General features: G+C 40.7%; 1 long non-coding RNA gene across 1 annotated transcript; it reads left to right on the top strand.

Moving 5' to 3' along the window:
- The first annotated feature begins 1,161 nt into the window (after nt 1-1,161).
- On the top strand, nt 1,162-6,716 carry LOC104988662. Its single transcript, XR_825272.1, has 2 exons — nt 1,162-1,415; nt 6,338-6,716. It is a non-coding gene; the product is annotated as an uncharacterized LOC104988662 (long non-coding RNA).
- The last annotated feature ends 20,802 nt before the right edge of the window (nt 6,717-27,518 follow it).

Genomic DNA, 27,518 nt, shown 5'->3' with positions numbered 1-27,518 from the left:
GGCCACCATGCCCTCAGGCAGGTCCCTGGGTTTGCTTCATTTTATTTTGCCAACAAAATGCTGGCCTTGAAGTCACGTTCCAAAGACAAAATGGCTAGCATGACCTGATATTTCTTCAGGTGTCTGGGCACCATAAACGGAGTGTACGTTAACCTAGTCTAATGAAAGCCAGCTTTGTAGGTAGTGAGCTCCCTGATATGGGAAGCAGCCAACAGTTTGGTCCGCCACTTCTGAAAGGCAGCAGAATGTGCATGTATCAGAAAAAGTTTGGACGTTCCATCCAGCTCCAAAAGTCAACGCTTCAGCTCTTTGTGGTTTGCTTTAGTTTCCCTCTTAAAACAGCATCGGGCAAAAATTGTGGGGCTCCCAACTTAGGGAGAGATGAGTCACAGAGTTTAAAAATTGGGTTAAAGAAAGTTTGGTGGTAAATTCGTCTTGGGGTTGACTGGGATGAAATTCTAGATGGTTCTCCTGGGCATCAATTTAGAAGTTTTCTTTAAAATCTTGTGAGAAGAGATGCCTCACGGCAACTTTATAAGGGTTGTTGGTGTCTGGCGAATGTCTCTCAAGGATTTTCCAAACCAGCTCAGATTTCAGAAAGGACAGACTGAAGGGATAGGAAATTTTGTAACCACTGTTAACTATAAAACTAACAATATTAAACTAATTTTTCTTCTCCTTCAGGTGGGGCAATCTGAGATTGGAAAGAGAAGGCATTATTGAAGGTAAAAGAGGATATCCTTAGTATAAAGTTCTAAAAATCTTAATCCTAGGGTTTTAGAACCTACAAGTCCTGTGAGCAAGGTGCACGAGTCTCTATTGTGCTCTAAATCAAATCAAACCTGCTTCTACACAAGTGAGTCCTAAGATAAGGAATATTTGGAGAAGATAGATAAATGTAATTTTTTTGTCATTGGAAGAATATTTAGAAACGAATAACCCGTATGTGGTAGATTGATTACAAAAACAGGGTTCAATTATTCACCACTTTCTGTAGCCACACCCTTTAACTTGTGACCTTACAGCTCCATCTGTCAAGATAGAGTGTATTTATTTCTCCAGGCTGGATCTGGGCCAGAACTTCTGACCAGTAGAATGTAGGAGGAATGACAATGTGTCAATTCTAATTCTAGGCCTCAAGAGAACTTGCTCATTTCTTATGTTTTTCAGAACCTTACTGCTGCCATGAAAACAAGGCCAGGCTAGCCTTCTAGAGGATAAGAGAGCTCATAGACAAACATCCACTTATCCCAGCAAAGCCAGCTTAGATCAGCCTACAGCCAGCCAGCCTCCAATCAAGTGAGAAAGACCAGCCAAGATCAGCCAAGTTGCCTGCCTGGCCCATAGCTAACCTCACAGACATGAAGGAGTCTGTCAAGGAGCTGAAGAACCCATAGATTAGTGACCAACTGTTGGTTAGTCTCTAAGTCACGTCTGACTCTTTCAACTTCATAGACTGTAGCCCACCAGGCCCCTTCTGTCCATAGCATTTCCCAGGCAAGAATACTGGAGTGGGTTGCCATTTCCTTCTCCAGGGAATCTTCTTGACTCAGGGATCGAACTCGTGTCTTCTGCGTTGGCAAATGGATTCTTTACCTCTGAGCCATCAAGGACGCCTTTGTGAGCAATAATAAATGTTAATTATTTTAATCCAAAGTTGGAAAACTTTGTCCAAAAAGGACCAGGTAGTAAATATTCTAGGTTTGACAAGCTATATATACAGTCTCTGTTGCATATTCTTTTTGTGTATTTTAAACACTTTAAAATATTTAAAATGATTCCCAGTTTGTGAGCCCTATGAAAACATGCCACGGGCTGTATTTGGCCCATGGGACAGTTTGCCAACCCTTGTTTTAAACCACTGAGCTTTGGGATGTGTTGCTACACAGTAATAGTTAACATGCCATGTGGGTTTTGTGTGCTTTTATTTCTTGTTCCCTTGCAGACAGAAACTACACCATCAGGGTAATTGCCTCTGAGATGAAGACATTGGTTGATATTGGAAAAAAAACGGCCATTGATCAACTTGGAATCTTAAAGCTGATATTCTTAGTTTCTTTAATAAAACAATAGCCTGAAAGTTGGTTTTTAAGATAAGGGAGATTTCTGAATTTCAGGGACTAATGGCTAAGATTATGGGGTTCCAGAGAAGAGTGCAAGATCAGATCCAAAAAGTTAGATAGGACCAACCTTGCATCAGTGGGATCAGTTGCTGGAGGGGAACAGAGAGGCCATTCTGCAGCAGAGACCAGCCAGGAGCCAGGGACAGAGTGAGTCTGCCCCTTCACCTACAACCATGAAGTCAGGTACCCTGGTCACCTATACCCACAGATAGCATGCTATGGAGAAGGGTAAAGGAAGGCAGGAAGAGGGGAAGAAAGGGAGGGAGGGAAGGAAGGAAGGGGAAAAAAGGAGAGAAAGGAAAAAGGAAAAGGAAGATTGAGCATTTATTTAGTCATGCTTACAGAGAATGAATAGGCCATTTTAAGTCATGTGATTGGACTGAGGTTATTGGATTGGACTAAATTTAGTTTTTTCTTATGACTCAGTGGGTTGGAAACTTAAATAATGATAGTCACTTGTAGGAAACAATATATGCCAAATTATGTCCCTGCAAACATAGGGGCTTTCCTGGTGGTTCAGATGGTAAAGAGTCTGCCTGCAGTGCAAGAGACCCAGGTTCAATTCCTGGGTCAGGAAGATTCCCCCAGAGAAGGGAATGGCAACCCATTCCAGTATTCTTGCCTTGAGAATTCCGTGAGAGGAGCCTGGTGGGCTACAGTCTATGGGGTCACAAAGAGTCAGAAATGACTGAGCAACTAACACTTTCACTTTCAAGCACAGATGGAAATCCTAACCCCCAGCACCTGTGAATGGGACCTTATTTGAAAACAGGGTCTTGGCAGATGTAATCAAATTAACATAAGGTCATTAGGATGAGCCCTAATCCAATATGGCTGTGTTATTGTGAGAAGAGGACATAGACATGCAAGAGAAGATGATCATATGATGGAGGGGCTAAGATTGAAGTTATGCAGTTGCAAACCATGGAACATGTAGGATTGCTAGCAATTCAGAAGCTAAGAGAAAAGCATGGAGCCTGTGAGGAAAGCCCTGGGTGCCAAGCTCGGCCCTCCTGACCCCCAGATTTCAACTTCCAGCCTCCAGAATTCTGAGGGAATAAGTAAGCCTCTCTTGTTTAAACCACCCCATTTATGGTATTTTGTTACAACTGCCACACGAAACTATTTAATACAGAATCCATTTCTTTTTCAAGGAAAATAGTCACATCTCCTAATCAATACTGATAATGATTTCAACACTGTTTTTCTTAATCTCACTTCTGAAATTCAAAGTAGTCTTCAAGGGTCCCTCAAACTAAGGCAGAGATGGAAGCATTATTTTACACCACAGAGTGGACAAGATGAACATGGAGACCTAGGGCGATGGCATAGTCTCTGAAGACCTGTTTGGGTGTGGGTTTTGAAAGGGAAGGGCTGGGGTTTTTTAAAGTGTTTTCTGAGAATACTTCTTCAGGATCCTAACTGGTGTGCAATTAAGATCATCTAGACAGCCAAGACTCCTGAACCCTGTCCTCAGAGATCTTGACTCACTTTGTTTAGAGAAGGAAATCCAAGAATCTACATATTTAGCAAAGACCTTTTAGTGGTTCTCGAGAAGCAGATAGAAAAACCCTCCCCAGAAGCAGCCAGGGAAGACCCCAGCTTTCAAAGGTGGCAAGGAGGTCCCATGCTTCTCCTGTCCACTTGGGAAGCTGTCCCACTGTGAGGACTGGCTTTTGGGCATAAAGATGCTCCTCACCTGTGGCGTCTCTTGGGGAGGAAGAGAGGCAGGGCTGAAGCAGCCTCATCCCTGGTCCTCTCTCCTTTTCCAAATTAGGACCCAGGACTAGACTCTGGGGAAAAGGCGCCCCCTGGTGGCCATGCTTAGTTTTCCAGGTATTCATGTCAGGAGCTAACCATTCCCACATAAACAGATGACACTCTATCAATAACACAGGGCAATGGAGCAACTTATTGTGATCTTGACTCATATGGTAATAAATATGAAATAGGAACACAGAAATGGAACTTCCACAGGAAATGGTAATTGCATTTTATGGGTCTTAAATTTCATACCAGAAGAGAAAATCACTAATGGGCTCTGAAGAGCTAAAGCCAGGGTCTTATTTTTTTTTTCAAAGCTCTTGCAGAAGAAAGCAAGACAATAGTGTAGAACACAGGGTAGAGTTAGTATGAGGTCAGTGGGAGTCAAGACATTTGGAAAAAAAACCTCTGTGTAGTTTTAACAGGAAATTTTTTTGAGCAGTATAAATCAAAAGAAATTAAGATTTTTTAAATGCATTTAATTTTTCAAAGCAGCAAACAGCTATTACAAATGAATTGTATTTTCTCCTCCCTACCCCATTTCATGGGTTAAATTACAAAATAGAAAAATAATGAATCCCATAGTTCAGTCCTTGGGCTCAACCAATTTCTATTGTTTGCAAGCATCTGTGTATTCATGATAAGATAATTTCATAATCTGACTAAACATCTACTATATGTCAGGCCATTCATATGTGTTATCTCTGATCATCTGAAAACTTCTACAAGTTAGATACTACTAATTATACTTTTCAGATGAGTAACTGATGTTCAAAACAGTTAAATAAACTCACAGTATAGAGTGAATGAGGTAGAATTAGACCGAGTCTAGAACTCAAGGACTTCTTCAGTTCTTGCTCACTTCTCTGAAGAACTTGACACGTCTTGAAACTTCATTTTCCATACACAAAAAAGTACTTATGGGAATGGGGAATTGATGTTAAATGTGCGTGAGTTATCTCACAGGGGTAGCAAAATGTTCTAAAACTGGGTTGTGGTAATAGTTGTACAATTCAGTAAACAATTAAAATTATTAACTTGCACACTTAAAATTGGTAAAGTTTATGACATGTAATCTATATCTCAATAAAGCAAATATAATGTGAAAGAAAAATTAATATACTGAAACCAAAAGTAGAATGATAATGTGTGTGTGTTAGTCGCTCAGTGGTGTCCGACTCTTTGCAACCCCACAGACTGTAGCCCACCAGGCTCCTCTGTCCATGGGATTCTTCAGGCAAGAATACTGGAGTTGGGAGAATGGCGTTAAAACATGTATAATATCATATAAGAAATGAATCGCCATTCCAGGTTCGATGCAGGATACAGGAAGCTTGGGGCTGGTGCACTGGGATGACCCAGAGGGATGGTATGGGGAGGGAGGTGGAAGGGGGTTTCAGGATGGGGAACACGTGTACACCCGTGGCAGATGCATGTTAATGTATGGCAAAACCAATACAATATTGTAAAGTAAAAAAAAAGATAAAAGATTTAAAAAAAAGAAAAAGAATACTGGAGTGGCTTGCCATTCCCTTCTCCATTCCCTTCTCTCTTATAATAAGATATAAGAGTCTAAAAGAGGGACTTCTCTGATGGTCCAGTGGTAAGAATCCGCCTTGCAATGCAAGGGACATCAGTTCAATTTCTGGTGTCCCTTGGAAAAACCCACGTACCGCGGAGCAAAAAAGCTTGTGCACCACAACTGCTAAGCCTGTGTGCTTGAGCTCTCAAGCCGCAACTACTGAGCCCATGTGCAGCAACTACTGAAGCCTGCGCACCCTAGAGCCTGCACTTCACAACGAGAGGAATCACCACAGTGAACAGCCCACACAACTCAACTAGAGAGCAGCCCCCACTTGCCGCAACTAGAGAAAGCCAGCACACAGCAAGGGACTAGTGCAGCCAAAAATGAAATAAGTAAAAAAGAGTCGAAGAGAGGTACATCTGGATAAATTTGTTTTTCCATAAACTTGGAAATAAGATTAAGGGTAGCCCTGATGGAGAGAGAATTGCCCTCAGCAGAGCAGGCCCCGGGCTTTATGGTAAAGATAGATTTGCCTATTTCAGGCTTCCTCTGTGACTGAATTTCTCTATTCAGTGATAACCACTTTTCTAGTGGTTATCCAGTTATATGTGGCTCTTATTTTTACCCTCCTAACAAAACCTATTTGCAAAAATTTGTTTATACTAATGTGTAAATGACTAACTTGTACATAAAGGATCTCCTTTCTGAAGGACATACAGGTAATTTTAAAACTCCAAATATGCAATCATCCTTTCTGTACTGAAGAACACAAAAGAACATTTCACTTGGATGTCCAAGTTACTTCAAAATCAACAAACAAAATTCAAACCCATTATTATTGCATCTCCAACTGCCCCACTGGTCTGGAGTCTCCCCATTTTAACTTTCCTAACTGTATTTATTATCCATGTTTCTCTCTCTCCAGGTCTCAGCCATTCGTAATGTCCTCCATTTCCAAGTACTTCTGGGAAATTCCAGAGATTATGTCTTATCAGTTCTTAGAGCATCTGAACCTATCATATGACATCTGCCAATTTTTATCTTCTGCTGCTGCTCCAACCCCTCTATCAGATACACAGGCAGTCCTCAACCTTTGTGGCAACAGGGACCAGTTTCATGGAAGACAATTTTTCCACCAACTGGGGGTAGGGGGATGGTTTGGGGATGATTCAAGCTCAGTAGGGTTTGCACTCCTATGAAGAATTATGCCGCTCCTGATCTAACAGGAGGCGGAGCTCAGGTGGGAATGCAAGTGAAGGGAAGTGGCTGGAAATAAAGATGGAGCTTTGCTCACTTGCCTGTCATTCACCTCCTGCTGTGTGGCCCAGTTCCTAATCAGTAGTGGTCCATGACCCAGGGATTGGGGATCCCAGAGATATACCTCATCTCGCCATAAAAGCACCATTTTGTTATAGATCACCACTTCCACTGTGCCATTCCTTTACCAACTGGCACTCTGCTCTTGATGGATACTTATGTGTCCTCTGGACAAGGCTGCCCACCCAGGCATCTCTGTTGGCACATGGGGGACTCGGAAGACCAGAGCTGTGTGCTGTTCTGTGTTGAGGTAGGAGAGTTCTCTTTTCCTATCTCATGTGCTACCCTGTTAGGAAAGTCTCAGATCAGTCCTGCCTTCCTCCCCTCACCCTATGGAAGGAAATCCAGAATCAAATCCAAGGATATTGTCTGAACAAGATCTTCTACTAGGAAGGACCACCAAATAACGTACTTGCATTTAAAAAAAGGAAATATTACCAAAGCACACATTTTTCATCTTGATGGACAAATCATCCAAGCTCCTTTGCTGTATCTCACCTAGAGTAAAGTCACATTGGAGCCTGCTTTTATAGCTGAACCTATAGTGAACTGACCCATCTCAGCAAAACCTCAAATTACCCCCAGCTTGGGGACCAGAGAAACTAACCCCACATTGCTGTAGATAACCTGGGCATAGGACAGAATACTGCAAAGCTCCTTACCACAATAAAGCAGTGAAGATATTCACAAACATCAATTAACAGACAACTGTGTTTTAATTTGTTTAAATCTTCTTATTAGCCTGCTGGGAAGCTACCCTTCTTGTTGATCTGAATGGATTTGGAGGTTTTGTCTTCTGTTCCTTCTCCCCTGATTTTAATCCTGGGCAACCCTCTGAGTATTACTTTTTCAGATTATTCTCTATCAGCACTTTAAAATATCAGCCTTGGTTTTTTTTTTTTTCCCTCAGTCCAAAGAAGCAACGTAAATCTGTTGATTTCATTGACATCTCCTGGGGTTCTAAAGAGTCTAAAAATAATGAATGTGAGCCCTACATGATCCTCCTATCAAGTATTATGATCTCTTAGAAGCATTTCTTTATTTTCACTGTCTCATTGTACCTATTACCCAGTACGCATGCACACTTTCACTCTGGGATTTCCAATTCCCCTTCTCTTCACTCTATTAATTGCTCCTTTCTGTGTAGACAGGGTTTGCAATGTATTTCCCTAAACAACTTTCATGCTTTTGTTTCATTTACTATTTTCAGGAGGGAACCAGACGAGGTCTTTGGAATTGCCTACCGTGTCTTAGGAAATGAAAAGGAAGGGCAAGCCCGAGGTAGTGCTTTCCACCCATCAGGATACCAGATGAAATAGCTAAATCTGCTTCCCTGCCCTGGCACTCACAAGCTGACAACCCGAGACGCTGAGGCGGGCCCAAGCAGCACCAGACCACCACAGCCCCCGAGGAGAAGGCCTCAAGCAGGAAGATGCACCTGGCACTCTGTGAGTCGTGAAGAAGGGCATCCTGAAACAGTCCTGTCCTTGGCAGAGGTGAAAGTCTAGCTGGAGAAGTAAAACCCACAGACGGGAAACAGTGAGGGAAGAGGAAGTAACTGCTACACTCCTGGAGGCTGATTCTTAAAGAATTGAAGGCGGGTGGGAGGAGGCGTCTGGAGGAAGTGAGACTTGGGCTGATCTTTGAATGAGCGGGATTAAAACAGGCAGGGGGAACAGGAAAGCATTTGGGATAGTAGGTGAGCAATTAGAGAAATGATAGAAAGGAGGCTGGGGCCAGTGAGGCAAAAGCCAGCGCCTTCAAGGGTGGAAAACAAGGGGTCTCCTTGGACCAGAAACACTGAGGAGCCATAATCCTAGAGGAACAGGAGCCCTGATCCTAGAGGAACAAAGTGAGAGAGCACGGACTAGGACCCAGAGAGGGCAACTCTGAAGGGAACCCCCTGGCAGCACCTGTGGTCTTGAAGATGGAGGCAATCCCACCCCAAGAGATCCCACAGAAAGAGAGCCAGGGGAGGCCCAGCCTGACCAAGCGCCACCCGCTGCCACTCCCCAGTCTCATGCTGAGCACTGGCTAGGACCACAAGCTACCAGAGGACCTGCTGGTGGCTCTGAAGGTGAGCGGCAGACACCTGGATGGATGGGGGCAGAGAGCAAATCTGGAAGGGCGCAGAGAGGAGTCAGCAAACGAATCGCCTGGAGGCAGGGCCAGCAAGTCCTACAGCAGCTCAAGCTGGACCTGATGAGTGTTTAAGCTCAACATAGAGGATGCTGCTTTCTGAACAGGTGAACTGCATTCGGCCCTCCAGTCCCCCAGGTCTCTGCTCAGATATTGCATGAGACCCCCAGACCCCAAACACATTCTAACACATCAACCCTGTTTTATTTCCCTGGCAGCTCTCATTTGCAACAACGCTGTTCCCTTTATTGATTTTTATCCTGTGCTCCCAGGAGAGTCAAGTTTCTCAAGAACCTCTCTTGTTCCTCACTGAGAACAATGCCTGAGTCCCCACTCGCTGAAACCTAGACAATGATCACTCTTGGACAGAACAAAACACACAAGCCCAAGATACAAATTGTGCTAAAAGCAAACTCATGTCTACGAAGGAGCTAGGGAGCAGGGCGGGAACTGGGAGGGAGAGTGGTAAAGACTTCTTTTCTGCTAAATGTCACAGTGTGACATGTTCTTCCCTGGTCATATCAGGTGGCCAAAAAGTATGAGAGGTGGGGCTCTCTGCCACCTCCAATGAACTGTCTCTGCACTTACTTCATGGAGCTGGTAAGGTTCTCCAATCTGACAACCCAGATACTACCTACATGATGTCTCTCTCTCTCTCTTTCTCTCTCATTTGCTAAAGCCCGGGAGGCAGCTCACAAAGCTCTGAGCTCCGAGGTTCTTTCCGGCTGCTGGGTCCCCAGCCATACATGGGTTTCTGCTGCACCCATTTCCTGGGGGAGGAAGGTCTGTTCTGACATCAAACAGTCCGTCAGCATCCCTATTCCAGAAACTGCTGGCATGATGAGTGGGCTGCACAGAGGTAGTGGGAGACGATTAGCTCATCTCTAATTATATGGGATTTACGATTAGGCAGCAAGTTTATTTTGGAACACTGCAATAACAAGAGGCACAGTACTGGAGGACGAGGGGGCGGAGTTCTAGCTTGGCCTTTAGAATATAATGGCTTGTCATTGCCATGGAAACCAGCTCCCTGGGAGATCGAAGGCACCTTGTTCTATAATTATAAGAGATCTGATAAGGGCTGGTGGGGGGTGGGGGGGATGGTGGTGTGTGTGTATTTTTTTCTTTATAAATCGTATTCAGTGGCTGAAAATAGAAGGACCTGGAGAACAAAGCCTGTTATTAACCACCATCTGCTAAGAGGCGGCTGCACTTCAGCTGCCTGGAGAGGCTGTTCCTGCAAGCTCTGCAGATGTGCCCAGAATGCCAGGAGTTGATCTGGACGCACAGTGCCTGCAGAGGAGAGGGGTGTGTCCAGTCAAATCAGGTGGGAAAGGGATTTCAGGCTGAAATGACTGGTCCGGCTTGTTGGGATGGATGTACCCACTGTCTGACGGGGAGCTGCCGGCATTCCCCACCCCAGGAGAACTGGCAGGATCTCCTCCCTCCCTCCTCCCACCTACCCCTCACTCCCAAATTTCATGGCCAAGTGCAATCACAGCCATCCCAGCCTTGGGACTTGGACTTCAGCACATTTCTTAAGCTTTCTGCACCTATGTTCTTTTGCAATTAAAAATTCAATTCTTAAGAGGATTAAACAAAAGAATTATGATAAAGGGAACATGTTTGGCAAACTGTAAAGTTTGTCACACACAACTGGACTCTCAGGAGAATGGAGTCTTACTTTGAGAGAAAATTGCCCTTCATTTAAAAATCAGACCCCCTCTCTTCCAGTTGAATGATTTTATCAATAATTCCACAGTAGAGATGAATCTGTTCACAGAGCAGCAGTGGAGATGTCGACATAGAGAACGGACCTATGGACACAGGTTGGTTGGGGAGGAGAGGAAGAGGGTGAGATCAATGGAGGGAATACCATGGATGCATATACACTAACATATGTAAATAGATAGCCAATGGGAATTTGCTGTGTGACTCGGGAAACTCACACTGGGGCTCTTAATAACCTGGTGTGGGGATGGTTGGGAGGTGGGAGGGAGATTTAAGAGGAAGGGGACATATGTACACCTATGGTTTATTCATGTTGCTGTATGACAGAAATCAAACCCCCCCAAAAAACTGTATAATTCCCACAACAAACCTGGGAGGTAGGTATTATTCACATTTTAAAAGCTAAATAAAGACATTATGGCTCAGAAAGAAAAAATAAATATTAAAGAGAATAGGATTGAGACTTCCTAGTGGTCCAGTGACTGGGCTCCATGCTCGCAAGGCAAGGGGCTTGGGTCCGATCCCTGCTCAGAGAACTAGATCCCATATGCTGCATGTCACAACTCAAAAAAAAAGATCCTGCACGACAGAACCAAAGATTCTGCATGCTGCAATGAAGATCAAATACCTCATGTGCTATCTGGCACAGCCTGGCACAGCCAATTACTAAATAAAAATATATAAATAATAAACAATAAAGAAAACAGGAATACCGTATAACAATACCTTCGATTTGTATGTTATTTTATAGCTTAGAAGTATTTTCATCCTCTTTTATTGGAGTGTATGTTGCCTTAATGGAGAGAGCACTGTCTGCATTGATTCATTTATAAGGAAACCCAGGCAGTTTGGAAAGCTGTTTTTCTAAAGGGCCTTCCCTTTTTAAAAATGGGTCATGGTCATTAAAAATGAAGCCTAGCAGCTCTGAGTATGGCTGTGTATGTTAAGGGCACTGAGTCAATAAAATCTCCAGGAGCTTTTTTCTAAAGCTATTCAAACTCTAAAGAGTCTATCCAATTGCCTTCTAAAAGCAGGAAATGGGTGAGAACAGAGGACGATGCTTCGTTTTATTCATGACCCAGCCCACCACTGTCCTCAATTTGTATTCTTTAAAATCCAGAGAGTATTTAGGGAGAAATATCACTCTTGTGTTTCTCTCCTATTATCAATACATATAATTCCCATGGATCACTCATCACTTCTGGAAATAGGAGAAGAATGTTTACTGCTCAGTGTCTACCAACAGCTAAGATTATGTAATGTTTCAAGTAAGAGAATCCCGAATGAACAGTGGCTAAAGGGAGATAACAAAGCATTTATTTATCCCTCAAACAGAGCTCCAGAGGTAAAGAACACAGGGCTGGTTGGGGCGCTCTATTCATGGTGTTCTTAGGGATTCATTTCACCGCTTTGCCATCTCCCTGGCCTGGCCTCCTTCGCATGGTCCACTGGGGTGGCTAGGGCACTGGCCCTCATAACCACATTCCACACAGTTGGATGGAGAGGGGACAGAGAACAGGGGGACAGAGCATACAAGTTGCCTGCCTTCTCAAGAAGGTTCTTAGGAGGCTCCATAGAACAATTCTGCTCACATCACCAACAGTGGAGGCTGGACAATGAAGTCTTTTTGCTAGGCCACCGGGTTCCCAGCTTAAAGCCTGGGGTTCTAGAAGCAAGGGAGGTGCCTTTTAGGGAAAACCAGCATTCCCCATCTGTGATTTTTACACTTTGATTCTGCTTCTACATCCCTTTTTGCCAGGTGACACCCTCAGAGTCATCCTCAATTACAGATTCAACTACATGGAGCCAGGAAGTTTCTGGATGGCCTGAGCTAACCAGGGCCCTTGTGGTAAGTTTGGTTAGTTATTCAACAAACACATCTCCTGCTCCTGGATGCACAGCCACACTGCAGAAGTGAAGGGATAGTTTAAACCTCACTCCTAACATCAGAAGCATACCTTTTCTATGGTCTCCTCTTCATTTCTCATGAGAAAACACCACAACCTCAAAGCCCATGGTTGACAACAGCCAGAAACCAGCCTAACCTGGTCTAAGCAAAAGTAGGAACTTACTAGAAAGATCACAGATGACCTCATAGGTGTCTAAGACAGGGGACTGTGTCTGGACCTCCAGGGGATGAGGATCAGGCCCTCTCAAGCTGTGCAGGCTCCCACTCTCCCTGCCTGTGTATCTTTCTTGTCGATTGTCTGCTTTCTCTGTGGAGAGGATAACAAGCTTCCGACAGTTTCTGAGCATTTCATTTGGTAGCTGTAGCAGCCTAAGAGGAAGAGTGACCAGATATTCACCCTGGTTCAAAGTCAGGAAACACCAAGAAGAAATCCATTGGTCCACCTTAGTCCCATGCGGACACCAGGACAATCGGGCGTGTCCAGGTAGGCGAGGCCAGCTGAACCTTGGGGACAGGACAGGAGGAGGGCAGTTTCTACAAACAGGTGGCTAGAGGGACAGATTAAACCAGTAAGTATCCATGGCAACAGTCATTCCCCTATGATCAATTTCCACAAGAGGTCAAAGTTCTCTGGGAAACAGCCACAGAGTCGTTGTCACTGAGTGCTCCCTCACTTGGCTCTGGCCTCCAGGTTTCCAGATTACCTTCCTGTATGTCTTAAAGAAACAGGCTTTCTGCCCACAGCTCCAAAATGACAGACATGTGAACCTTCCAGACCTGGCCCAGGGAAGGGCTCACCTCCAAGTTGGTGGGACATCAACATCCAAGAAAGTATCAGGCTAGTTTATTTTGTCCCCCACCATAAATTTGACCGTGGAAAGAAGCCTCTTGAAAAGTGAGCCCAAATGCAATTACATCCACCCAGGAGGAAGTGGTGCTTGGGCACTCACACATCTCAGGATGAGTAAGTCCCTAACAGTATTCTGAAAACCCTCTGCATTTCCACCTCAATATTCAACAACTCAGAATCACCAGAGGCAGTTCAAATTAAACTCCCATGAAAAATTTTTAAAAACTTAAATGTATCCCTTGCCAAAGAAAGATTGACTCCATAGCTACTGTCTGGATATACATTAAATGTCCCTCCCCACCCTGAGGTCACACTGCTCAGGGTCATTTTTAGATAAGTTATCACCATCTCCTGTACACAAAGTATCTCATCTCCCGTTATTTTATCTTCAGCTTTTCTCAAGAGTGAGAAAAACAAAAAGACTAAACATACCAACTGGATCTCCAAAGCATTCATCATGAAGGATTCACAGCTGTCGCTAGAATACTCCTACTTGCCTCTCTGTGGCTGCCTTTAGATAAACCTCACTGTTATTCCTCAGAGCACAGAACAGCAGTCTCCCAATGGCCACCTGACTTCCTGTCAGAGCAGCAAGAGAAAAGCAGAGGTACCCAGCGAGGCACTTAGCTCTCTGTGCTCCAGGAACTGAGCGCTGTGCTGCATGCCTCACCCAGGCTGTGCAGCATGGTCTTCGGGAGCTAACCCAGGAGCCCTCCTCCACTTGGGAGCATCATGGCAGTTAGCATCTTGGACACAATACTGAACTGTAGACATTCAGGGTCCTAGCCACAGCTCCATGACTTTCTATGGAAACTAAAGTCATCTAATCTTGCTCATCCTTGCTGACCACCTAAATAGGATAATGCCTCCTTCAAGAAACACATATTGATGTATGAAATTCCTCTGAAACTGTAAGCTTTTAACTGCAGATAGTGTGATGAAGTTTTTGGCATCATAAACACAGAGATTAAAGACATAGCTGTTGAAATGAAGAACTACATACAAGCAGGTCTATGCATAGAGACAATAACTTACAGGATTTTCCAGCTGCCAGTGTCAATAAAGGGCTTCCCTGGTGGCTCGGATGGTAAAGAATTTGCCTGCAATAAGGAGACCTGGGTTTGATCTCTCGATTGGGAAGATCCCCTGGAGGAGGGAATGACTACCCACTCCAGTATTCTTGCCATGGAGAATTCTTGCCATTCTTGTCCATGGAGAACTCTATGGACAGAGGAATCAGTAAAAACTAGAGACCAGTCATCAGAAATGGGGTCAGTGTCAGACCCGCATTTCCTATTTTCTGGATTCTCTTCCTGGAGAAGTTCCTTCACTGAGTTCTTGCAAGGACCTAACCATCTTCATTTATAAATTAAATGTGTACTTTTTTTGTTTTAAAAATGAAGACACGGTATTAATAAATTACATCAATGCTTCTTACTCCTAAAGTATAAATTCACAAAATAAAATCCATTTTATTTAAGTTTTTTTAAAAGCCTTTTTTATCTGTCCTATCTCTTGCCTTTGAAATCAACCTGACACATCTTTAAGCCAAGGACACACGACACGCAGGCCAGCTGCAAACACCCATCCAGCCCCAGAAAATACGCAGAACTTCTTTTTCTTTCACCTACTTTCCCTTCTCCAAATCTCATCTCTGCCTGTCAGTGATCTCCTGGCTCTTTAATTCCAACTTCAGTCTTGCCTCTGGGCTTGGAGACTTATTTGTTCAGAGTCTGAGTTCCTACCTTGTGCCCAGCACTGTTTGCTCACCCATCAAAAACCTGTAGCCGCCTGGGGCTCATGGTCCAGTTTACTCCTGATTCCTCGTGTTAGAATATTGGTTTCTTCTAACAGGTTCTGAATTGTCTGGACGAGGTACGGTTTAACCCCTTGGGTCTCAAATGTTAATTCCGTAATCAAGAAAAGGAGAGATTGAACATAAGTGCTATGTGGAACTTTCTAGAAACCAGATTCAATAAAACCCAATCATCTACAGCTGACACACAAACCCCTAAAGCAGGGGCATTTCAGTTCCCACAGCTTCCTTCCATGGACTCTGGATATAAAATGGTCAAGGTGACCTCAGTTCCTCCTGACATCCTCTTCTAGACTGAGACACTGGCCTGGATATGTCCATTATACACCATAGGGCTGTTCTCTCTGGAGCCATTTAGAAGGTTTGGGAAGAGAAAACAAAATACCTTCTTCAAAAACAGAAGTTCCAAGTAATTGAAACACCAAATTTACTTGGGTCAATTTCTAGCAATTTTGATGCGTTATGTCTGTCCCTGAACAATACTTTGAGGTGAAAAAATAAGTATATAGCTTCATTTCCAGTACTAGTTTGAAAATTAGCCTCTAGGTGGTGGCTTTCATCAACTTACTTTTCCAGGTACTTTAAAATGTTTTTAGTTTGGCCCAACATAGAGTTTTATAAGAAGAGCAAAACTTTCAAGGTAAGTTGGAAGCCAGCAAGTGATTCTAAATTTCAGCTTCCCAACAGCACATCAAATACTTGTGAAGCCAAACAGATGCAAAGGTGCTGTAAAACTGGCAACAAAGGAAATTAATAATCCAATGTTCTCTGTGCAAAATTTGTAGCAACCAAAGCATAGAAGAAGCCCTGAAACAGAAGAGCAGAGAAAGGAAGTAAAAAGAATTTATGTTACCCACCCCTTTTCCTTGCAAAACTCCACCTCAGAGACATTAGGCCTGTGCTTCCCAAGAAGCTGGTAGCCAGTCTCCTACTGCAAAGAAATCAGTCTCTGAAATGATCTCTGTCACATCCAGTAGCAGTCACTGGTGCTGCCTACCAAGCATTTCACTCTCTTTCCTAGGTCTATGATGGGATTGTGTGTGTGTGAGTCGTTCAGCCATGTCCAACTCCTTTGTGACCCCATGGACTTAGCCCACCAGGCTCCTCTGTCCATGGGATTTTCCAGGCAAGAATCGTGGAGTGGATTGCCCTTTCCTTCTCCAGGGGATCATCCCAATCCTGGGGATCAAACCCATGTCTCTTGCATCTCTTGCACTGGCAGGCAGGTTCTTTCCCACTAGTGCCACCTGAGAAGCCCATACGATAGGACTGTACCTCTCCAATCCCTTGAGATTAGATATAGCCATATGACTCACTCTGGCCTGAGAAAACTGCTGCGTGTCACTTCTGGTCAGGAGCTTTAACACCCAGGACACAAGTAGCCACACTCCTTTTACTTTGGCTAATATGACCGGAAGCTCTCCAGATAATGGTTTCTCCAACAGTCTGAAGCCTACAATGAGTACTCAGGAACAGTGAGAACTGAACCTACTATGTTAAGGCTCTGAGAGTTGGGGGTTGTTTGTTACCAAGCATGACCTCACCCATGCTCATTGCTACTTATCTGTCCTAAATGAGGGTTGTCACATATTCCTCAAAAATACCAGACCTTCAGTAGATACAAGGATGAAACACAGGAACTTTGTTTTTTAAGAAATCAAAAGCATTTATATTTTATAATATTTACATTTTAAAAACTGTTCTTTTAACTATGATAACTATATAGAGCAGGAGCTGTCAGATTGTTCTGTACAGGACCAGATAGCAAATATCTTAGCCTCTGTGTGGGCCATATGGTCTTTGTCACAAGTACTCAACCCTGCCAATGGCTTACAAAAGTAGTCAGAGACAACATTTAAGTGAATTCCAATGGCTGTGTTTCAGTAAAACTTCACTCACAAAAATACATGGTTGGCCACATTTGGCCCATGGGCCATGGCTCTGCCAACTCCAATAGAGAGCACTGAAGGCATAACAGAATTGACTTTATACTGGCTTTTCCCATCGTTCAGCTTCACTTGTTGACTTACACATTTTTAATTACACTGAGAAATCTTTCTACAACTGAATTCAAGACAGGAATCAAAGTAGGAGATAACCATTTGTAGAGCTTCTATTGATTAAATAACTGTGTGGCCCCACGGGGAAAGATATGGTATAGTTAAAGTTAAGAACTTTATCATAAAGGGAATTCAGGAAGAGGCCTTCTCTTCCTATACGAGAGTCATCAAAATTTTTTTATTAATTTCGTCAATGGTTGGATATTTCTTTCTAGAAATGTAGCATGCACTGAGCTAAGAAAATGCAATATAACAACTATCCAAAGGACACATTTCCTTGGCTACCTTGCATAAAGATTTAAAACTTCTTTTGAAAACGTTCAACAAATATAGTGGAAAACAATTGCTTATACAATGCAAATGTAATCCTTTTTTCAAGAAAAACACTTTATCAAGGAATCAAATTTTCTTGTAATGAAATAAAGGGCCAATTTATTTCTTATTTTGAGCAGTGACCATTCTGACTACAGATATAAGTGAACAGAATAAACGTGGTTCTGAAACTGCTGCCTAATGTAAGAGGGTGAATTATTGGCTCTGAGTTCTTTCTTTCCCTCTCATCCTTGTCAACCAACTCCACAGTGTACTTCTCCATCCCATTGATGGTAGGCCCAGGCGTGTGACTTGTTTTGGCGACAGAATGTCAACAAAATGACAGTGTGCCGTTTCAGAGCAGGGACCTTTAATGATTTCCTATAAGTTTGCGCCCTGTCTTGTACTTCTGCCATCTTCCATGAGGAAAGCATGTGCTTTACAGCTGCTCTGTGATCTCAAAAATAAGGAACAGACTTGAACCCAACTCTGAGCCTAAAGTAGAACTGTTCCAACTAACCTACAGACCTGTGGGTGGAGAAATTAATGTTTGTTGTTGTGCACCACTGAGATTCTGGAGTCATTTTTATGCCATATTATCACATCAATAGTTGACTAATACAGCTATTACTGACCTTTTTATTACCTAATCAGAAACTGTTTTCACAATGACATATTAAAAATTGTAATTTGTAAATAAATGGTCATCAGTTCAGTAACAATGTTTCAACTCAAGAAACTGAGCCATCAAGTGTGATTAAAGCTAGGAATTTCATGTAAGTCATTTTCAAAAACCTCTGAACTTTTTCAATTTTTAAATAGTACAACAAGATAGTATTATGAAGTATTAACAAATGTGTCCTCAAGTATTCTCTGTGTTTCACTGAATTATTACCCATAGGACCTTTTCTTAGTCCACGGGCTAGGAAAGAGACATATTAACTTAGGAAAGAATGTTTCCAACAATGGATCGCAAGCTATTAATGATTCACAAAATCATATAAGTAGGTCTGGCTTCTTGGTGGCTCAGAGGGTAAAGCGTCTGCCTGCAATGCAGGACACCCGGGTTCAATTCCAGGGTCGGGAAGATCCCCTGGAGAAGGAAATGGTCAACCCACTCCAGTACTCTTGCCTGGAAAATCCCATGGTTGGAGAAGCCTGGTAGGCTACAGTCCATGGAGTCTCAAAGAGTCAGACACGACTGTGAGAGTTCACTTTCAACCAATATATTTTAAATGAAAATAGAATAGAAAACACCAGACTCATACATAAAAAGGTAAACATACATAAAGATACATAACATACTTAAAATGTATACATTGCTTTCCAAAGATATATGGAAAAAACTGAGGCTGAAATGTGATAGGTCAAAATGATTAAAAACTTTTGAGAGACACTACCTTAAAGGAAGTTTATTTTAATGGAAACAGCTGTGCTTAGTAGCTCAGTCTTGTCCGACTCTTGCAACCCCATAGACTGTAGTCTGCCAGGCTCCTCTGTCCATGGGATTCTCCAGGCAAGAATAATGGAGTGGGTTGCCATTTCCGTCTTAATGGAAACAGAGGACTCAAATATTTGGGTCTAGTACAATACTGGACCCTTCCACCAATTGTAATTAGCACTTTACTTTCTACATCATTCTGAGGCCATAACTACATACAATATAAAATGGAAAAGACCACAGCAAATTATATGCTAAACAGTGAATTACCAAAGTCATTCCCATTAAAATCACCACCAAGATAGGAATGTACATTATGACCACTACTTCTCAGTAATGTTTAGAAACATTTAGCTAATGCCCAAAAGCAAAATAAACAAAACATGAAAAAGAAGATAAATACCTTTCTTCCTTTTAGATGACATTATTGAATAAAACACAGAATTAATTTGATAAAGGAGATAATTACAAAATAAATATATAAATTAACATATTTTATGCAGATTAACAATAACCAATTAGAAATGTAAATGAAAAAATTCTACATTGTGATTGAAATTGTATATAGGGACAAGTATGTTTTTTAAAGGTATAGTACATAAGTGAAGAGGCAAGCCACAGAGTAAGAAAATATATTTGCAAAGCATATATCCAACAAAAAAACTAATATTCAAAATATAACAAAAAATTCTTTAAAATCATTGAGAAAAAGACAGATAATCCAAGTTTTTAAAGGCAAAAACTTTAAACCAGACACTCATGAAAGAGTCTACCCAAATGATCAATAAACACATGAAAGACACTAGGCATCATTAGTCCCAATGAGATATACCACGTACTCATCATAATGGCTAGCATTTAACAACTGACAATGCTAAGTTGGCAAAAATGGAAACAAATGGAACTCTCACAGCGCTGGTAGCAGTGTCAGTTGGTACTGGTACTTTGGAAAAAGTCTGGGATTCTCTATTAGGGTGAATAAGCAAATGCACAATCCTGTTCATTGCATATACTCGATGAAAATGTGTACATAGTTGCGCCAATGTACATGTATAAGCTTGCTTTTAGTATTATTCATAGCAGCCCAGACTAGAAACAACCCCCCCAAATGTCCATCAACAGTAGAATGGAGGGATAGAAATGTAAAATGCTGTAGCCACTGTGGAAAATGATATGGTAATTCCTCAAAAAATTAAACATAAAATTATTTCAATTCTACTTGTGGATACTCAAAATCATAGAAAGCAGAGATCTGAGTGGATATTGGTACAGCCATGTTCAAATGAACAATATTCACAACAGTCAAAAATGGTAGCAAGCCAAGTGCTCAATAATAGATGAATGGATATCTATAAAATAGTTTTATTCAGCCTTAAAAGGAAGGTAAGTCTGATATATATCCCAACATATATGAACCTTGAAACCATGTTAATTGAAATAAGCCAGACACACAGGGACAAATATTTTATGATTCCACTTATCTGAGGTCTCTATAGTAGTCAAACTCACAGGGGTAAAAGTAGAATGGTAGTTGGCAGGCATTGGGAGAAAGGGGAACAGGAAATTATTGTTTAATGGGTATGGAGTTTCAGTTTGGATGATGAAAATTTCTGGAAATAGATGGTGGTGAATGGTTGTGCAACAGTTTAAACATACTTAATGCCACTGAACTAAACACTTCAAGATGGTTAAAATAGTAAATTTTATGTTATATATACTTTATCATAATAAAAATTTCAAGAGTAAAATGGATAAATTATGATATATTTTATATAATATAATAATGTTTAACAATGACAATGAAGAAACCGCTGCTGCTACTGCTAAGTCGCTTCAGTCGTGTCCGACTCTGTGCGACCCCAGAGACGGCAGCCCACCAGGCTCCCCTTTCCCTGGGATTCTCCAGCCAAGAACACTGGAGTAGGTTGCCATTGCCTTCTCCAAGCAGAAGAAACTGCTGCTACACAATAACATAGCTTTAAAATTTTTGTTATCCAATAGCTTAAAAATGTACTTGTGCACGTTTGAATATGTATATAAAGTAAACAATGACAAAAATAAATGCAAAGGGACAATTTTACATCCTTAGGACTTTAGAAAATATATTTCTAGCAGTTTTAGAATGTCATTACATTCCAGGTTTAACCACAGAGCTTTTTGAAAGCTGAGGCCAAGAAAATTTCAAATGATCAAAGCAAACATTTACATAACTTTTCTTTTCATATTTTTCTAAAATTTAATAAAAAAGAAGCAAAAATATCGGACTATTTTTTTCATACTGGGCCGTGGCCTCCCTTCCCTAAACTGCATTGTCAGTTGCCTCCTGCAGCATTCTGAGGTTATAGAAGACTATTTGACTAGGAGATGAAATAGACAAGGCAGAAAATGGTCACTTCTAAGGTGTGAGATATGGAAGAGACAGGTGGAGAGTCAGAAATGGCCATTGGAAAAGTGTCCTGCAGAAACAGCAAATTTTTCTTTACTGTTTCTGATGCAGAAAGAATGATGGATTGTTTCAAGAAGAACCACATTTGCAGCCAGTTATTCAATAGTTATAGGAAGAGAAGATGCCTGCACAGTTAGCCAAGTGCGATGCATACGCACTCAGCCTCATCCCCTAAGATCTGAAAGGAGGATGCTGGCAGCATTCTGGCGGACAATGAGGGGAACTGAAGCCAACTCCTGCCACTAGCCAGGGAAGCCAAGCCCAACTAGCCCTTCACTGCTTCAATGGCAAAGAAACAGAAAAAAGCAACACGGAGCCTAGGAAGCAATGCAGCATGACTAGAGAAAAAGGAAATGGTACACTCAGGTTGGAGAGGAAGAGCATAATTTTTATAAGGGAAAAAATCATTTAGTTTTTTAGAAAGAATGAGAAACACTCAAATTAAGCTAAAGTTATTCCCAAACTCATAGCCTTATACTACTCTGCTATTTTTTATTAATTAATTTTTATTGGAGAATAGTTGCTTTACAATGTTGCATTAGTTTCCACCATACAGCAAAGTGAAATCAACTCTACATGTACATATATCCTTTCTTTGGGGGGGATTTCCTTCCCGTTTAGGTCACCACAGAGCACAGAGTAGAGTTCCTTGAGCTATACAGTAGGTTTTCATTAATTATGCATAATATCAGTAGTGTATATACATCAATCCCAATCTCCCAATTCAATCCACCCTCCTTTCCTTGTTTTTGTTTTTAAATGTATCTCCTTAAAAAATTATATACCTAAGTATTGGGTTAAATAGTGTTCCCCCAAAACTCACATCCACCCAGAACCTCAGAACTGGTCACTTTAGAAATATAATCTTGGCAGATGTAATTAGATATAATTAGTTAAATTAAGATGAAGTCTTAGAGAATTAGGGTAGGCCTTACAGGGTGGTATACTTAAAGGAAGAAGAGATACATAGAAACCCACCCAGGGGAGAAGGCCATATAAAGATGGAAGCAGAGATAGGAGGTATGCACATACAAACCAGAGATTGCTGGGAGCCTCTAGAAGCTAAGAAGCAAGGAAGACTTGCCCGCTAGAGCCTTCAGAAGAAGTCGAGCCTTTCTGACAGTTTGATTTAGTTGCTAGAAAGATGCCTACTTTGTAACGTTTGGTAATAATAGCCTTAGGAGGCTAATACAGTGAGATATACAAAAGAGTATACACATGTAAATTGACAGTTCAAAAGCAATAATAATAACATAAACATCCATTTACCCATAGTTTGACCTTGGAAAGAAAGTTACAAGTAATTTTGAAACCCCCTAGAGCCCTCCTCCTCACCCATATCTGTGACCTTTGTCTTTACTATCTGGATTTTGTATTAAGCATTTTTTCCACTTTCTTTGTAATTTCTTCATACAGACATATGAATAAATCCCCAAACAATATGCTATTTAGTATTGCTTGTTTTGAGCTTTTATGTAAATTGAGTCATATCTTATATATTCTTCCTTATGTGTTTTTTACACAGCATTTTGTTTTTAAAGTAATTCATGGTGATGTATAATATTGCATATACAATATATTTTTCATTTTACAACTAATTGCAATTAAATAGTTCCCAATATTTTTCCATTATAAACAATATTACCATAAACAGTCTTCATATGTCTTCTAATACACATATGCATTATTATGGGGCTATAACAATCTGAATTGGAATAGACTAGATTTAAACAGTTTCTATTCAATAGTAGAACTGATGAATTATAGGGTATGTTTATGCTCAACTTTATGAAAATTGTATTTTAAAAATAATAATGGAATTAAAAGGAACTTTTTAAATATCCAATCAGACAAAATGAGGCAGAAAAGATGAAATAAAAGACAGTTAATCCAAAAATCTGACAAAGGAGAAAAACACAGACAAATCTCACTTGGAAATATAGATGTGAAAAATATAAATAATTCAAACCTTAAAGTCCATAGTAATAATATACCATTGCCAAGTTGACTTTATGAATGTAAGCATGATGAAATATCAAAGAAAAAAGCATATAATTTATAAAATTAGTCAAAGCACAGAAGTATAAGATCACCTCAATCAGTATTGAAAAGATACTTGATAACATTTACAAGGGCTTCCTTGATAACTCTGTTGGTAAAGAATCTGTCTGCAATGCAGGAGACCCCAGTTCGATTCATGAGTTGGGAATATCCCCTGGAAAAGAGATAGGCTACCCGCTCCAGTATTCTTGGGCTTCCCTTGTGGCTCATCTGGTAAACAATCTGCTTGTAATGCGGGAGACCTGGCTTTGATCCCTGGGTTGGGAAGATCCCCTGGTGAAGGGAAAGGCTACCCTCTCTAGGACTCTGGCCTAGAGAATCTATTTTTCTTAAAAAAAAAAAAAAAAAAACTTTATGAATCAACACTAGAAAAATAGATTCTTAACATGATGAAAAATATCTATAGTAACTAAATTAGGAACAAGAATAGAATACTTGCTTTCACATCCATTATGCAAACCAGAATTTCCAATCTATGTATTAAGAAAGAGAAAGTGAGGTACAAATATTCTAAAAGACATAAATTAGAAAGGAGAAAACTTCCTATTTGGAGATGATATGATTTGCAGATAATTTTTCACCTAGGTAACGGAAGACTAATCTAGTATTGTAAAATTACCATTGAAAATTCTCAACAGAAAGGAGACATATACATATCACTTGTCAGTGTGTCCAGCAAAGACATTTTATCCAATATCCCCCTTGTCATGCTCACTCTCAGATATAAATTATTATTATTGAACAGGGGATGGAATTTTCTAACATTCACATCATTATCTCTTTGCTTTTCTCTCTTCCTCTATATTTTTTCTTGTCAGATCAGACATTTGAATTCATGTTCATCAAATTAGTATTTAATCTAACACCATTATAAATAAAACCTTGATATCCAATTATACTCATATGTAGATTCTGCTTTTACTTCATGCCAAGCTTGATGCAAAATTCAAACCTGCTACAAATCCCACTTCCCAATAAATAATCCTTTAGCACCAAAGTGTTATTGGAGAAAAAAAAAGAAAACTAGAATTTGCCAGTATATTGAAAGTGGGAGAGCTCAAGGGATGGGGTATATGATAATGCTCTGTACTTCGCACTCAATTTTTCTGTGACCCCAAAACATTTCTAAAAATAAATTTTATTAATTAAGAAACTAAAATTTGCTAACCATGCAGCTAAATTGAAAAGCTAACAGTACATAGCACACATTATTTCCATCAGACAATTCTTTCTTAAATGGCTCTTGCCAACATACCCCTGTGGGCAGTCAGGACCCCAGCTCTTGGACACTGGATTAAGAGGCCCAATTCTGGCTTCTTCCACCTGAATCCAAGCCAATGACTGGAGGTCAATGGGACCAACTGGGTGCTCTCCAAAGCCCATATTTGAGAACTTTCCTTTTATTCCTCATCTACTCTTTGTCTTCTGTTAAAAGCTTATTTTCATTTTCATGAGACCTAAACATCAGCCACATGATAGCTTCTATCCCTCAGTATTATTCAGTCTTTTTGCAGTAAAACCAAGCCCTTCATACAAATAAAAGTTAATATCAACTGCTGAGATGCTAGAATACTCTTCACCTCATTTATAATTTTTCTAATTACCATTATTTAATTAATATCAGCATTAATTCATTGGAAATATTAAGGGAAATGTTTCCTTTCACACAACAACCAGGACAAAGTAACTATATGTAAAGTCAAAAGAAAATGTGCAGGATTTGTAAAAAGAATTACAAACCTTTACTGGGGTACCTAAAAGGTACAAAAAGTGGAGAAATATACTATAGTCCAGATTAGATAGAAGCTTTATATTGCAAATATGACAATTATCCCCAAATTAACACCTAATGGGATGAAAGTATCATCAAATTCACAATTGGATTTTTAAATTTGAATTGATAAAAATAAATAGAATAATAAAGTACTTACATTATTGCACAGAAAAGAAGTCCTCAGAAGAATAGAACAAAATACAAAAATTATATAGGAGAATATCAATAGAATGAACTCATAAAAATTCAGAATTTTTGCATGGCAAAATAAAAAAAGCTATGAAAAAAATTAAAAATTGAAAAGGTAAATGACATCCTAAAATAAATTTACAACATATAAATCAGACAAAAGATATATTGGAAGAGGTGTTTGTAACCAATAAAATAAGATCAATAAAATATGAAGTATTATTCAAGAAAGTATTTTTGAAGATTCAGGAATTATACACTCTCAGATGCCATCATGGGTGTCAATCTGAATAACTTTTTTTAATATACATAAAATCCATAAAATGAGCAAGGGCATTTGAGTTTTTGATCCTTCTTTCAGGACCAATGGTCTTTCAGGACCAATGTAGTCCAAGGAGATAGTTACACAAAAAGTATAATTATCTGACCGAAAGAATTTTGTCTTGACTTTTATGAACAGTGAAAAATTAGAGAAGACTTGAATTTCCATCATCTTCAGGATCAGTAAATAAAGTATGGCATTCCCACGCGATGGACCGTTGTGCAACCATGAAAAACGACGATACAGTTTCCAGCAAGGCAGCAACAGGACTAGCAGCAGCCCTCACCATCACAGGCACCACTGAGGGGCCCGAGAGCAAGAGCAACCCAGCCCAAGAGGCAGCAAAGAAAGCCAGAGAGATAAGCAAAATGATCCACCAAACTCTAGCTGCAAATGTGAAAACTAAGCTACAAAAAGACAACAGGAAAGAGCCAATCTTCAGAGTAAAAACCAAACACAGTGAAAGAGGAGCAAAAGAAAGAGGCTGAAATGGGTCAGGAAGACATGAAAGAAGATGTAACTGCAGAAAACAAGAGAGTCCAGCCTCTGAAGAAACAGAAGCAAAAGAAGCCACATCTGATGTGATGAACATCCTCTCCTGAATTTTTTCCATGGTCTCCATTCTACCCTTACTATTCAACTGTCTAGTAAAGGCATGTTTTTAGATACTCTGAAAATAATTAAGGATGTTTTTACGAATTTAGATGAGTGTAAATGTTTTTTCTTGCCTTTTTAAATACTTATTTATTTGGCTCCACCAGGTCTTAGTTGCAGCACATGGGATCTTCAGCTGTGACATGTGTACTCTTAGTTACAGCATGTGGGATTTAGTTCCCTGACCAGAGATCGAACATGCCCTCTGCACTGTGAGTGAGGAGTCTTGGCCACAGGACCACCAGAGAAGTCCCTAAATGCTTTCTCTTAAGAGGTAAAATCGGGTGCACTTGTTCTTGTTCTGCACAATCTGGAATTCAAAAAATATTGAATTAAGGAAGTCTTTGAATCTTGTGCTCCAACTTTCCATTCCATAGGCTGTAGATGAGGAGGGTTATATCTTTTAACATGAAGTGTAATTAAATGCAATTCACAATTATAATCATGCTCTTAGTACATCTCAAACATTTCATTACTGATCTTCTATACCCATGCTGTTCTTTGGTAGAATAATCTAAGGAAACTGCCCCTGATCTTGGCCCTCTTGGTCAGACTTGAGTGCCAGCTGTGACATCTTTGGTAGCAGTAACCCCAGTTTATCCTACAGCTTTGATTGGACTTTTTTTTAGCATGTTGTGAGCTATTAAATCATGAATTAATAGGATTTTAACCTAAAAATTTATCAATATTTTATCATATTAGTAGTTTATATCCCCTTCCAAAGGACAATTTTCCTCCAAATTTTAACTGAAGTGACTGGGTAACTTTTTAGAAAAGGACTGCAATCACTTTTTAAAGATTTGTTAGTTCTTACATATCGGAGAAGGCAATGGCACCCGACTCCAGTACTCTTGCCTGGAGAATCCCAGGGACAGGGGAGCCTGGTGGGCTGCAGTCCATGGGGTCGCTAAGAGTTGGACACGACTGAGCGACTTCACTTTCACTTTTCACTTTCATGCATTGGAGAAGGAAATGGCAACCCACTCCAGTGTTCTTGCCTGGAGAATCCCAGGGACGGGGGAGCCTGGTGGGCTGCCGTCTATGGGGTCGCACAGAGTCGGACACGCCTGAAGCGACTCAGCAGC

Source organism: Bison bison, unplaced genomic scaffold (assembly GCF_000754665.1).
Source record: "Bison bison bison isolate TAMUID 2011002044 unplaced genomic scaffold, Bison_UMD1.0 scf7180017864141, whole genome shotgun sequence".
Lineage (NCBI taxonomy): Eukaryota > Metazoa > Chordata > Mammalia > Artiodactyla > Bovidae > Bison > Bison bison.
This window is presented reverse-complemented; position numbering and strand designations above follow the sequence as displayed.